The sequence below is a fragment of the Lycorma delicatula genome, chromosome 5 (assembly GCF_047948215.1).
Source record: "Lycorma delicatula isolate Av1 chromosome 5, ASM4794821v1, whole genome shotgun sequence".
Lineage (NCBI taxonomy): Eukaryota > Metazoa > Arthropoda > Insecta > Hemiptera > Fulgoridae > Lycorma > Lycorma delicatula.
This window is the reverse complement of record NC_134459.1, coordinates 144,747,070-144,759,608: the sequence shown is the minus strand read 5'-3', so window position 1 is coordinate 144,759,608 and position 12,539 is coordinate 144,747,070. Positions and strand designations below refer to the sequence as shown.

At 32.9% G+C, this 12,539-nt stretch overlaps 1 long non-coding RNA gene across 1 annotated transcript in view; it reads left to right on the top strand.

Moving 5' to 3' along the window:
• LOC142324706 (uncharacterized) overlaps nucleotides 1–4,049 on the top strand; it is a 43,520-nt gene extending 39,471 nt beyond the window's left edge. The window contains exon 3 of the long non-coding RNA XR_012756364.1: nucleotides 4,018–4,049. This is a non-coding gene — a long non-coding RNA (uncharacterized LOC142324706). The remainder of the gene's footprint in view (nucleotides 1–4,017) is intronic.
• The last annotated feature ends 8,490 nt before the right edge of the window (nucleotides 4,050–12,539 follow it).

Sequence of the window (12,539 nt, the reverse complement as noted above, 5' to 3'; positions counted from 1 at the left end):
GTTTTTTCTTCTGTTTAATCTTATATCGAACGATAAGTCTATCGGGTCGATTCTATAATTTCTTAATATTGTACTCTTATTGTACGAGGCACTGAATATTATAATGTCTGCAGGACATTAAATTACAATTATAACTTCCAACTGAAAATGATTTCCTTCGATGAAAGGGAATCAAAATTATATTTGAAGGGGTTTTCTTTTCCGCTGCGGAGACAAGCGGTAGACAAATTTCAAAGTGTAAAAGAATAATATAATCCGTATAATAATAATGTAATAATAATATAATAATATAATCTTATAATAATATAATAATATAATATAAGATCCAGAATTTTGAGTAAGAGGTAGATTTTAGTGTTTAAATTTGTAAATGATTAGGAGATCCGGCTTAAGTATTACAGATTCATGGAGTAACTCCCGAACAAAAAAGGCAGTCTCCGATTCGGCCTACTGACAGTTTCCCATACCAAATAACTGAAAAGCTGTTGCAGGTTGCCATATCCTCAGCATGAAGAATCTTTGAGAGTTAGAACGACACCGAAAGGAACGATAAGGAAAACGGGTGGTGTGAAAATGGTTTATATACACTCAGATGCACCTTCTAAAAACCCAGATGAAAGTTCGAGGTTCCTTCCGGGAAGCAAGTATTCATCCATTTTATAAATTCTTCAGGTGATTGAGGCATTTTTACCGGGATTGAAAATTAAATTCGGTTTATTATGATTTACTGATTTTATGATTTTATTATTGATAATATGATGGTGATAAGCTGAAAAACAAAATTTAGTTAAAATTTCAGATCTTTAGATTTCACATAGCTCTTTAGCTGTACAAAAACATGTATAGATTTTCTATAAGAACAAACTTATCCATTTTCCGTATTTTTGTGCGTGAATACGATCGAAGAAGTTAACTGTTCGATCAAAATGTGGGTTACTTGAGAGAATAATTTTTTTTATTTTCTAGTAATAATGATAATAAATTTTGTTTTGTGGGCGGAGGAAGGTGGAAATGCAATTTACGCACAGAGTGCCGAGGCTCCCGCTGGCGGCAAATTACCGGCTAAAACCACTCCTCTTTCTACCGGACGCGGCCCGGAACCGTTTTACACATTACTTCGGGTCGAGACCTCCTACTCTAGCCTGAAAAAGTCGCTACCTAGTTTCCACCTGGCTCAGGACGATGCAGGTCGACCTTCTTGATCCTGACGATGTCCCCGACGAATCGAACCGCACTCTCCCAGTTGCTCAGATCATATTACCGTAGCCACATTCTGAGAGCACAGTGCACTGAGATCCACCACTGATCGAGCACGTCCCATCGACGCCCGTTCATGGGGCGTCGTCCCGTACATCAGATCAATGAAAGAAGTCTGGGGACGGCTTTTTCCCAATAGCATGGAGGTAAGCGTGGAAGTACCCGTGACTCATTAAAAACTGGATTATGTAGAACTCCACATCGCCATACCGCCGCTCTGTCCACGGTCTGACCAGAGGAATAAACCTTGTGGTCCATCGTTTTCTGGTCTCTCGGTTCCAGGTCTCTTGCCAGGCGAGGAACGTGCAAATATATTCCTCCCCGGCGATGGTCTCCCCATGTTCGCCTGCCTGCCATCTTCTGTAGGCTGCCTGGCGCTCCCTTGCCAAAAATTGCAATGGTATGACATAACCCAAAGGGAAGACACCCGCCTTGTGACAGATCTCTCACCACTCCGTCCGTACCAAGCCCTGAGGGCTTCTACCGGAGGTCATCCTCAAAGGTTTCGGGACATATTCAATCTTGCCTCAGTCAGGATGCCACCGATACGAATTCCGCATGCGTCATTCCCATTGGTGTACAACGCCTACACCAGATTCTACTACTAACCGCTAAGTCTTAAAATAAGACCTTACCGATTGAGCTGCTCCGCAAACCCACCCTACGGCAGAGCGAGCCCAACACGTAATGCCAACGAGCTTATAACTAAACAACCAACATACACTAACACCAATAAAACTAAAATCTAAAGATTTATACAAAACGCAAAACTACAAAACACCATACATTTACAAAAACATAAACATCAAGACAGAACACAATAAATGCTGAGATTAAAAACTTAAAACCACTAAAACTGCAAAACTACCCACTCATTATTTATCAAAACAGTACTTGAGTAATAAGAACGATAATATTAATGCAAACACTATAAATCAAGAAAAAACACTAACATCCCAAAACCCCAAAGAATAACAAAGATTAAAACAATTCATTCAAGGCTAAATAACAATAACCAAAACTGCTAATAATAGTAACCCTATATAAAAATAAAATAACGAAACAAACATAATGACATTAAAAACATAAATTCCACTTCAAAAAAAAAAAAAAAAACAAAACGGAAGACTAGTTGAAACCTCTAGTGAAATGTAAATCATAAACAAAACAAATAGTATACTCAAACAGGAAATTCCAGAAGACCTAACCCATGATCCACGTAATTGTGAAAATCTAAACATACGCGGCATATCCCGCACGCAAACGTACGTGGGACATTCATCCGATCAGCAATCGTGTGACGCCTACCTCCCACCTCAAGAACAATAAATACAGAGTGGAGACCTCCCTTTCTGCTTGGTCAGACAATCCCGCACATGATGATCCTTACTACCGCAGCAAGAACAAAGCTCCTTTCCTTTACATACCTTTGCTACATGCCCTAAACCATTGCACCGAAAGCACCTACTCACTCTCAAATAATCCTTAACCTTGCATGAATAATAATTTATAAAAGCTTGACGAAAACACTTGTCTACTTCTGTAATATAATTCACAGTGCTAATATCCCTCTTACCTTCCCGAAATATAATCTTAAATGCATTATTAAACTCATTAGAAGTGGTGTAACCAGTATTTTGTTCTGGTGGCGACCACCAGAACAACAGGCTCGAAAACCGTCCTGTACATGAAAGTGACTCGTAAGACAGCGGTGCGTTGTAGCTACGCGAGCCGCTACCGGTTTCTCTTAAATCTTAGCGCCTGGGCTCTCACTTCCCCTCTGTATAACATATCGGAATGCACCATGAACATCAGCAACTACATTCGCCAAGAGCCGGCTGAGAGCGGTTATGGCCTTCGCGGCTTTTTCAGCCGCTCTCCGTAGCCGCTCAACAAAGTTGAGTTTCCGGTAAATTATCATACCGAAGTATTTCACTGCCGGCTTGGCATCGACAACCTCATCCGCAATCAGCAAGCAGAGGAGAACCACGATCCCCATCTTGCCGAGGGCTAGAGACAACCCAAGGTCGTCCAGCCAGGCGCTGACTGTGTGCCTCGCTAGTATGAGTCGCAGTTGGGCGCACACCACATCACTTGGTCTGCGACAAGAAGCACGTCGTCAGCGTACCCAACCAAGGCCGACTTTTCCGTATTTCCAGTCTCAGTAAGCCGTTATTCCAAAGGTGTCGGGGCTGAGGATCGATTCTGCGCCTCCCCCGACGTGATAATAATTATAATAACAATAATACTAGTAATAATAATAATAATAATAATTCGATTTGAAAGAAATACCTGGACAGTTCAAAGGTGTTATTTTTTTATTTATGTTAAAAGATGTGCAGATTTCTATTAAATTTTTCAGAAAAGATGAGGTTTCTAATTAGAGGGGTATCTATAATTATCGGTACGTGTATATCGTTTGCATTAAGATGATGTCTTATACAGAAGTAGTCTTGGGATGTGGGTGGTCTTAGGAAAGGGATTTTCACTATATATATATATATATACACATGAAGAAAGAGAAAGAGACAATGTATATAATTATATAACGGGTATGATGCACGTGATTTTTTTTTTACCCTCCTCTTCACACAAATAGATTTACTAAACATTTTACAGATAGTTAAATGTGATATATTTAATATTTAGTATGTGTGTGTAAGTATTTATAGATGTGTGTTTGTGTTTTTTGTTTAAATGGGTGTGGTAGGAGGTTTTCATTGAAAAGAAAATAATAAATTTAATAAAATCTTGTTACAGTGATGGACTATCAATCGATTATAAGGTGCACCATCTATCGTGTTTGAGGTAAGTGTACTGTACGTGGTACTACCTATCAATTATTCTAAACATTTTTGTTAATAGTGTTGAAGCGACTGAAAGGATATATTATCTTATATTATTAGCTAGTCTATAATCCGTGTAGACAAAACCGAACGGTATTAAGTATTATGGGTGTTAGTGGGCGGAGCGTTATGGAGTGGTTTTATTCTTTTTATTTTTAACCAAACAATTTTTTTCTCTTTTGGATTTATTTACATACAGCTGAACTAATAATAGTGATAGGTTACGTAGAAAACGATTTCAAAATATTCTTTTGCTATGAAATTTTATTACAGTAAAATAGTAATTTCTCCCTCGTTTAAGTGTTTTACATAATAGGAGCGCATACATTTTCTGAAATTTGTAATAACATATCTTAAGATTAGTTTTGCAATATTTTTAATCAAGAAAAGCAGTTATTGTTAATAAAAGTACCTGATTTCAACCGTTAAAATTCAACCGATATAAAAATAGAAATAAAACATTTAAAATAAATAAATTTAAAAAAAAAGAAAAAAGAGCTTTTTATATTCGGCACACCCCCGCAGCTAGAGAGTGGGTTGCCCTGCCGGGCGGCTTCTCGGAATGAGATTTAGGTATCAAAAATTGATTACTTCTTGTGTAAATAATGGTTTTTTGAATGATGAGAATTGATATAACGAAAGTTAAATTAGAAATTTAACTCTAGAAATTCATACTAACGAATCGGGATTTTCCGATAGTGATCGGTACATTCTGGTGCCTACTTTTTATTATAGTTCATTGTTTTATGAAGAAAAACTATCACATAAATAAAAAAAAAAATATTAATATATATATATATTAATAATATTATATAATAATATTATAATAATATAATATATAATATAATATATTATATAATATATTATTATAATAATATTATATATAATATTATATATATATATATATACACTTTTCCTGTTTATCCTCCGGGAATTACCGTTCAGGTATTACTTCAGAGGTTGAATGAGGATGATATGTATGAGTGTAAATGAAGTGTAGTCTTGTACAGTCTCAGTTCGACCATTCCTGAGATGTGTAGTTAATTGAAACCCAACCACCAAGGAACACCGGTATCCACGATCTAGTATTCAAATCCGTATAAAAATAACTGACTTTACTAGGACTTGAACGCTGGAACTCTCGACTTCCAAATCAGCTGATTTGGGAAGATGCATTCACCACTAGAACAATCCGGTGGGTAATAAGTATACTCCTCACCACCATGAGGCATGTACTAACGAATCGGGATTTTCCGCTAGTGATGGGTACGTTCCGATATAGTGGTGCGTTCCGACACACACACACACACACACACACACACACCACTACCCCCATACACATACAAATATAACAGTAAAATAAATATTGTTAGGTAAAAATACAAAATGAATCATTCATATTGCAAAACATTTTCTGAAAGTAATTTGATAGAGTAGGGATTAGAATTGTAAATGCCAGTTGCAATGCTAATGAGACAAGTTTGATGAGACGACTAATAGTTGAGCGATAAATTAGACCGCCTGGACAAGTAAAAATAGTAAATATTACCTCACAATAAACCAAGTATTTAAAAATCGAATGATTTTAGCAATTCAGGACAGTTATAACGAGTTAATAGTAAATTGTATGTGTAAAGAGGATCAACTCTTTCTGTAGCAGTTTCTAAAATAGGTATCATTAATAAATTAGAAATATCTACAAAATTGTTATCAGAATAATGCATCAGGTAATCAGTTCTAAATGCCGAGTAACGTAAAAAAAAAAATGACGAGGTTTTTCAAGTAGTTATTTTTGGACCGTAGTGTGTGGACGCCATGCAACACAACAATAAGTAAGAATGAATTAAAAAAATAAATAATAAGTGTCCGAAATAATCAATATCTTTAGAAAATCTTTTGGTAAAATTAATTTTTTTTGTAGCACTTGATACAGTTAATTCGATGTTAATTTGAAAAGATAATTTATCAAAATTAACACCTAAATCCGTGATATTTGAAATACCTGAAACAATATTCTCTGAATTATAATTAAAATGTGAAGTATCTCTAACAAAATATATGTAAAACAGCCAATTGGGCTGGTCTAGTGGTTAACTTGTCACAAATCAGTTGAACAGCTGATTTTCGAAATCGGAAGGTTCTGAAGTTCAAATCCTAGTAAAAGTTAGTTGCTTTTATACGGATTTAAATACTAGACAGTGGATATCGGTGTACATTGATAGTCGGGGTTCAATTAACCACACGTCTCAGGAATGGTCGTCCTGAGTCTGTGCAAGACTAAACCTCATTTCATCCTCATCTCATTGGGCCGTGGGGGATTGTTTTATTGTTTAATAATTGAACAGATTACAACATACATATTAGGAAAGAAGAAAAGATATGTGAAAGCATTTATTAAAGTTCAATAAAATTCTATTTTCTCTACACCATTCAACTAAATAATCTAAATCAATTTGTAACAACTGTCGATCAGTGATATAATCTGCTTATAAATTTTCACATCATCGCCAAGTAGTTCTTTTAAAATGTTTTAACTTTTTGACAAGAATCTTTGTATAAATAATGAAAACGTTTGGACCAAGATGTGTACCTTGACCGACACCTGAAGTAACTTTTATTGGATCGGAAATAGAATGATTAATTTTAGCTTATAGAATTCTATTAATAAGAAACAGGAAAACCGGTTGAATAAATTACCATGTATAACAAAAGAATCTAACTTTCTTACAAGTACATCATATCAGAGTCAGTATAAATTGAATTCAGATTATGTCGGTAACCAAGTCAACAGTAGCTTCAATATATATGCTTAGATTCATTCGAGTAGATTTTCCGACAAGAAACAAATGCTTTTGTAGTGCAATGAATTTCGATATATGTGATTAATTTAGAAAAAATTACATTATTAAGAGTTATAAATGAAAATTTCCAACATTCATAGAATATTCCAGTTGAGAGAAATAAATTAAATAGTTCTGTTAAAAATGGTACAAAAAGAATATTTTTAATAAATGTTGGATGGATATTATCCGAACCGGCACCACACTTAAATTAAAACTAGAAACCTTTTATTCTTATTTCCAATGACTCGTGTAGTTGTCTCCAAGCTTTAGATGATTTGTATTGTAAAACTTGCTCTCGTTACAGAGATCTATAAAACAGTCGCCGAGTTGAACCACCGGAACACACAAGTGGGTTTCTGCTGGATCCCTAGCCTTGGGAATTCCGGGTACTGAACGTGCAGATTCCGCCGCTAAAGACGCATGTAGTCAACCTTCCTTCCCCGTTCGCATTACTACATCTGACTGAATTGTATAAAACACATACTGTTCGTGCAGAATGGCAAGGTGACAGGACTGCTATAGTTTATAGCAAACTTTGATATCAAAGATACTGTGTTGCCATAAGACTCCTCATGCAGAAAAGTTCGCCGAGAGGAAGTGGACCTCTGCCGACTGCGGTTGGAACATACGAGAGGTACTCACGAGTTTTTGACAGGAGAAAAAACATGTGCATACGATGCGTCAACCACTTGACTATGCGTCACATCCTTGTAAATTTAAGTTATTCGGCCTTGCGTCTTAAATACAAATTGCCCAGAAACATTGACGAATCCTGGGCAACGATAAGAAAATTATAAACCTGGTGTTGCTATTTCTTAAGCCGTTCGTTTATACTCGGATATTCTATTTACTGTAGTGTGTTTTCATGTTAATTGCCTTCTAGCAGTTGGAAGCTTATTATTCTAATTAAAACTAAAATGTAAACCTCCTTGTTTATTGCAACAAATGTGTCGTATCCGGGCGATAACGCCGAAGCGTTCTTAGCCCAGAAAACCGCTTCCTTTGTTAAAATTATGTCACTGAGACAATCGTTCTGATAAAAATCCAATTTTGTTGAATTCAAATCATTAAAAGTGTAGACTTTTCTAAATTTCGTAGCAAAAAAGTTAAATTATTTGGTAATAAATTCTTTGCCCATAATTAAATATAAAACTTCTCATCATTTTAATTTAGTAACTTAAAGTGTGCGTGCATTGTGAAATAACTGTGTAGTAATAATTTGAATTATAAATCTAATATAATCTTAAGATTTTGATAAGATATTTGGAGAGCCAGATTGGAAATTTATCGTCAATAACCGCTTTTAGTACATGCTTAGTAATTAGGTTTACAATAGCAAATTGGATAAGACTCACTAAGATCATTAATTGTTGCAAAATATATATAATAATATATCCATTTCTCAAACACGGTTACCTCTGATATATTTAATAAATTATTAAAAAAATTATTAAAAGATGAAAAATCCACCTTACCAGCAAATTAGGTGCGACTCAAGATCTTTCGGTTTATTTCAAAACCATTATCAGGAGTTAAAAATATTATATTAAGTTAAAAGATTAAAATAATGTCAAAGGTTAAAATACTTAGTCATGACTGTATGCATTCTAATAGTATACTGCTACTATGTATGAATGCATACAGTCATGACTGTGTAAGTACTTTAACCTTTGGCGTTATTCTAATTTTTATTAATATTTTTAATTCCTGAGGATGGTTTTAAAATAAACTGAAAGTCACACTTAATTTGCTGGTAAGGTGGATTTTTCTTTTTTTTAATAATTTTTTTATAGTATATATATATATATATATATATATATATATATATATATATATATATATATATGTATATGTATATATGTATATATATATATATATATATATATGTATATGTATATATGTATATGTATATATGTATATATATATATATATATATATATATGTATATGTATATATGTATATGTATATATGTATATGTATATATGTATATGTATATATGTATATGTATATATGTATATGTATATATGTATATATATATATATGTATATATATACAACTATTCAATTCTTGTGTAACGTTATTATTAAAGTAAAAAAAAAAAAAAATAATAATAATAATAATCAGTAGATGACTACTTATCACTAGAAAGATACGTAAATTAATTTTTAAAGCTGTAGGAAAAGAATCATATTCAAAAATTGCATCAGAAAAATGTGTAACAACGATATTTTTAATATTAGAAAATATAAGATCTAAAATATTACATTTACAGTTTTTGATAAATTATGTTGTATTAATGAGCAAGTTAACAAAAATTTTATAAAGCAAAGGCAACATTTCGTATCTCTGCATCCAATGAAAACCGAAAACAGTTGATGTTGCACCATTTATCCACGTGTAGCCGGGTAAATTAATATATCCAAGCAGAATCAATTTAACTGAACCAGAAATATTTCAATGTTGCAAAACAGATTGAGTAACGCAATCTATAAAACCATTGCAGTAATTGCAAGACATACCTGGTGGAATATACTACGCATAAAATTACATTATCTTTGTTGAATGATATATTGATCTATACACATTCAAAAGAATTATCGATTAGTTGAATAAGCTTGTAAATGAAATGATTTTTTAAAGCGATTAAAACACCACTTGTACGTTTCTTTTCATTTGTAAATAATGAGCGATCACATCTAATCGCATTGTAATTTGTAAAATCGATTTCAGATTACTACTAATCTCATCGTATAGCCACGTCTCTGATAGCACAATAATAACATAATCACATAAGGTTATCGATTTTTGTCAAAATTCTGAAATGCGTCTTCGAACACTTCTGATGTTTGATAGAAAATATTTATGGAACCATTTGTTTCTGATCGCTATTTAGGTTTCTTAGTTGCTACGTATGAATTATGATTGGAATAGGCAATAAATAGATACTTTTAACCTTTAATTTCATATTTAAGTCCAGCCTTTAGTGTTGGAGCCATTTCTTAAATTCCTCTTATTTGTGAAAACCCAGTTTGTAGTTTCCGGAGATTTAGATATATATCTATTATTTATATGTTCTCTTTATTAATTTCATAAGTTTCTTCTAATATCCCAGTTCTATCCTCGACAGTGTCCAATTGTCTAGATTGTCTTGACAAATTCGAAAATTATCTGTGTAATTATCAGTCTTCCTACCAAATGAATAAAGTCAATTATCAGTTCAACTGAAACACTTATTTATCAAAATCTATAGTTGTTGTAAATCTGGATCGAGGTTTTCAACAGCCTCCTTCTCAAATTCCAAAGAATGATCAGTTGAAGTAGTAACGAAGTACTAAAGAATACTAAGAATAGTTGAAGTACTAAAGAATAATCAGTTGAAGTAATGATCAGTTTGTGCTATTAACGTTTTTATTTTTTGGCGATACAACTTTTACAGTTTCGCAGCAGGGATTAAAATTACGATTAGAATTTAATGAAACTCTTTCAGAGCATGCTTTATGAAAGTAAGTGTGCCACAATCCTCACATTGCATACTACATTACAACACTAATGTGTACCATCCTTCGTTTTATATAAAGAAAACACCATACAGTGAACGATCAGATACGCTGAAGTGCAGTAGAGATTTATAACAAGTACATTGTTGATCGAGGTTATAAATCGATAGTAATCTTTTTAAAACTTTTAGTTAAAAACATAGAAGTGTTCAAAACTGCTTTCCATGTAATGAAAAGTTACGTACAAGAAATTCAAAGACAAGAAACTTGGTGCTTTCAAAAAAATAACGAAATTAATGGAGAGTAACGATATGAAGAAACTGCTACTGAGCGTCGCTAAGGATCTCTAAAATAATAATATGCATTATTTTCTTTATCCTAAATTTTCCAACTAATTTTCTTTAATTTTCTCTCAAAAATACTTTAAATACCATAATGATATCAGTTTACATATAATTTCAGAACTAATCGCTGGTGAAAAAGAAATGTAAAGACTCTTCTACACGGTAGACTGTTTAATTTTTCATTAAAATAATGTTCTACATACATTTTCTGAAAAAGCTTAAAACAGTTAAAAGATAAATGCTTCTACAAAGTAAAAAAGAAAGAATCTCAGTTTGGTAAAGAGTAAGGAAAATGAAGCATAATATATGTCGAGAGCCGTATCAAAATGTATAGGTAGAATTAAAGTTCGTTTGTTGAAGTCATTTAAAAATTGTTCGAAAAACAAAATTATTGCGTTTTAGGAGAAAATGATTTATTTATAGGGTTTTCAGTACTACGATATAAACTGTTTATAGTCTTCTACGATACAGAAGCGATTCCTATACATCTTTTCAACACGGTTTCTTCTCGATTACCACCCGTTCTAAAACGTATTAAGGAACTGCGAAATGTAGATTCAATCGCTTGCAAACGTATGGTTGGAGAAAGGTTTGCAATTACAGCAGATATTTTCCGTTGAGGTTCATTTATCTTTTTCTGTTGCCTTATCAAATTTCTTGGATATTTTGTCGGTCCAATAATTTGTTTTTTCTCTGTTTTTTTTTTTCACATTGTAGTCTTTATGCGATGAAATAAGTACATATAATTTAACTTCAATAGACATAAACGTAATTTTATCATTAAAGACTAAAAATTATAAAATCGTACCGATTCAAGATATAAATCCCAAATATTCATAAAAAAATTAATATTAAAAACTAACTAAATAAATTTAAAACAGGAATTCTAAATCTTTCCAAGATTTATAAATATATATTATCTTTTAATAACCGAACACGTTGTTTTAATATAACTATATCTGTAAACAGTAATAAGAGTTATTGAATAACATATCGATAATCGATTTGTATTTGCAATTTAGTCTCTTGGGAATGGGGAAGGGGCGAACGACTATATACACGCGTAATGTAGAATTTCAATAGCAAGCAAACTGAATTTAAGGCAAAATTCAAGAACGTCAGATTACATCAGGAACAAGAAAGAGGTTAAACATGTTCTACGTCGTACGTAGCGATAAAAGTCGTACAGGGTTAAAATTTGTTGTTCGAAAAGGCCATAAAAATAATTAACGACCGACATATCTATTCTAGAAAAGTTTCGTTTAGGAAATCTCAGATTGAAACAACGGATCGGCAATCCATCTCGCTGGAAATAGACTGAGATAGGGATAAACGATGGGATGCTGTCGAACGCAAAGAAATTTATTATCGAATAAACCTCTTCATAATGAGTAGTAAAATAATAAAATGTTTTCCTATGGAATTATTAAATTACCTGTTGACTAACTGTATATGTTTGTCAAAAAAAAGTAATTAGTAGAAATAGGTAAAAATTAAAAATTGAAATTAAGTGCTGAATCTTAGCCTTATTTTAAGAAAAACATTTTTTTATTAAATTAAATTCATAGTAAGTGACATCATGTAACAAGAGGCAACGTCGTTATAATAAATCTTTTGCCAACGGTAACCTCATACGTAACTATTACTCTTTTTTACCGGACCGTTAACCATCAACCCCAAGGAGGTTTCATTCATATTGGTTAAACTAACACTGTTTATTTGTTATCGAATCAGTCTCGTTCACCGTAACAA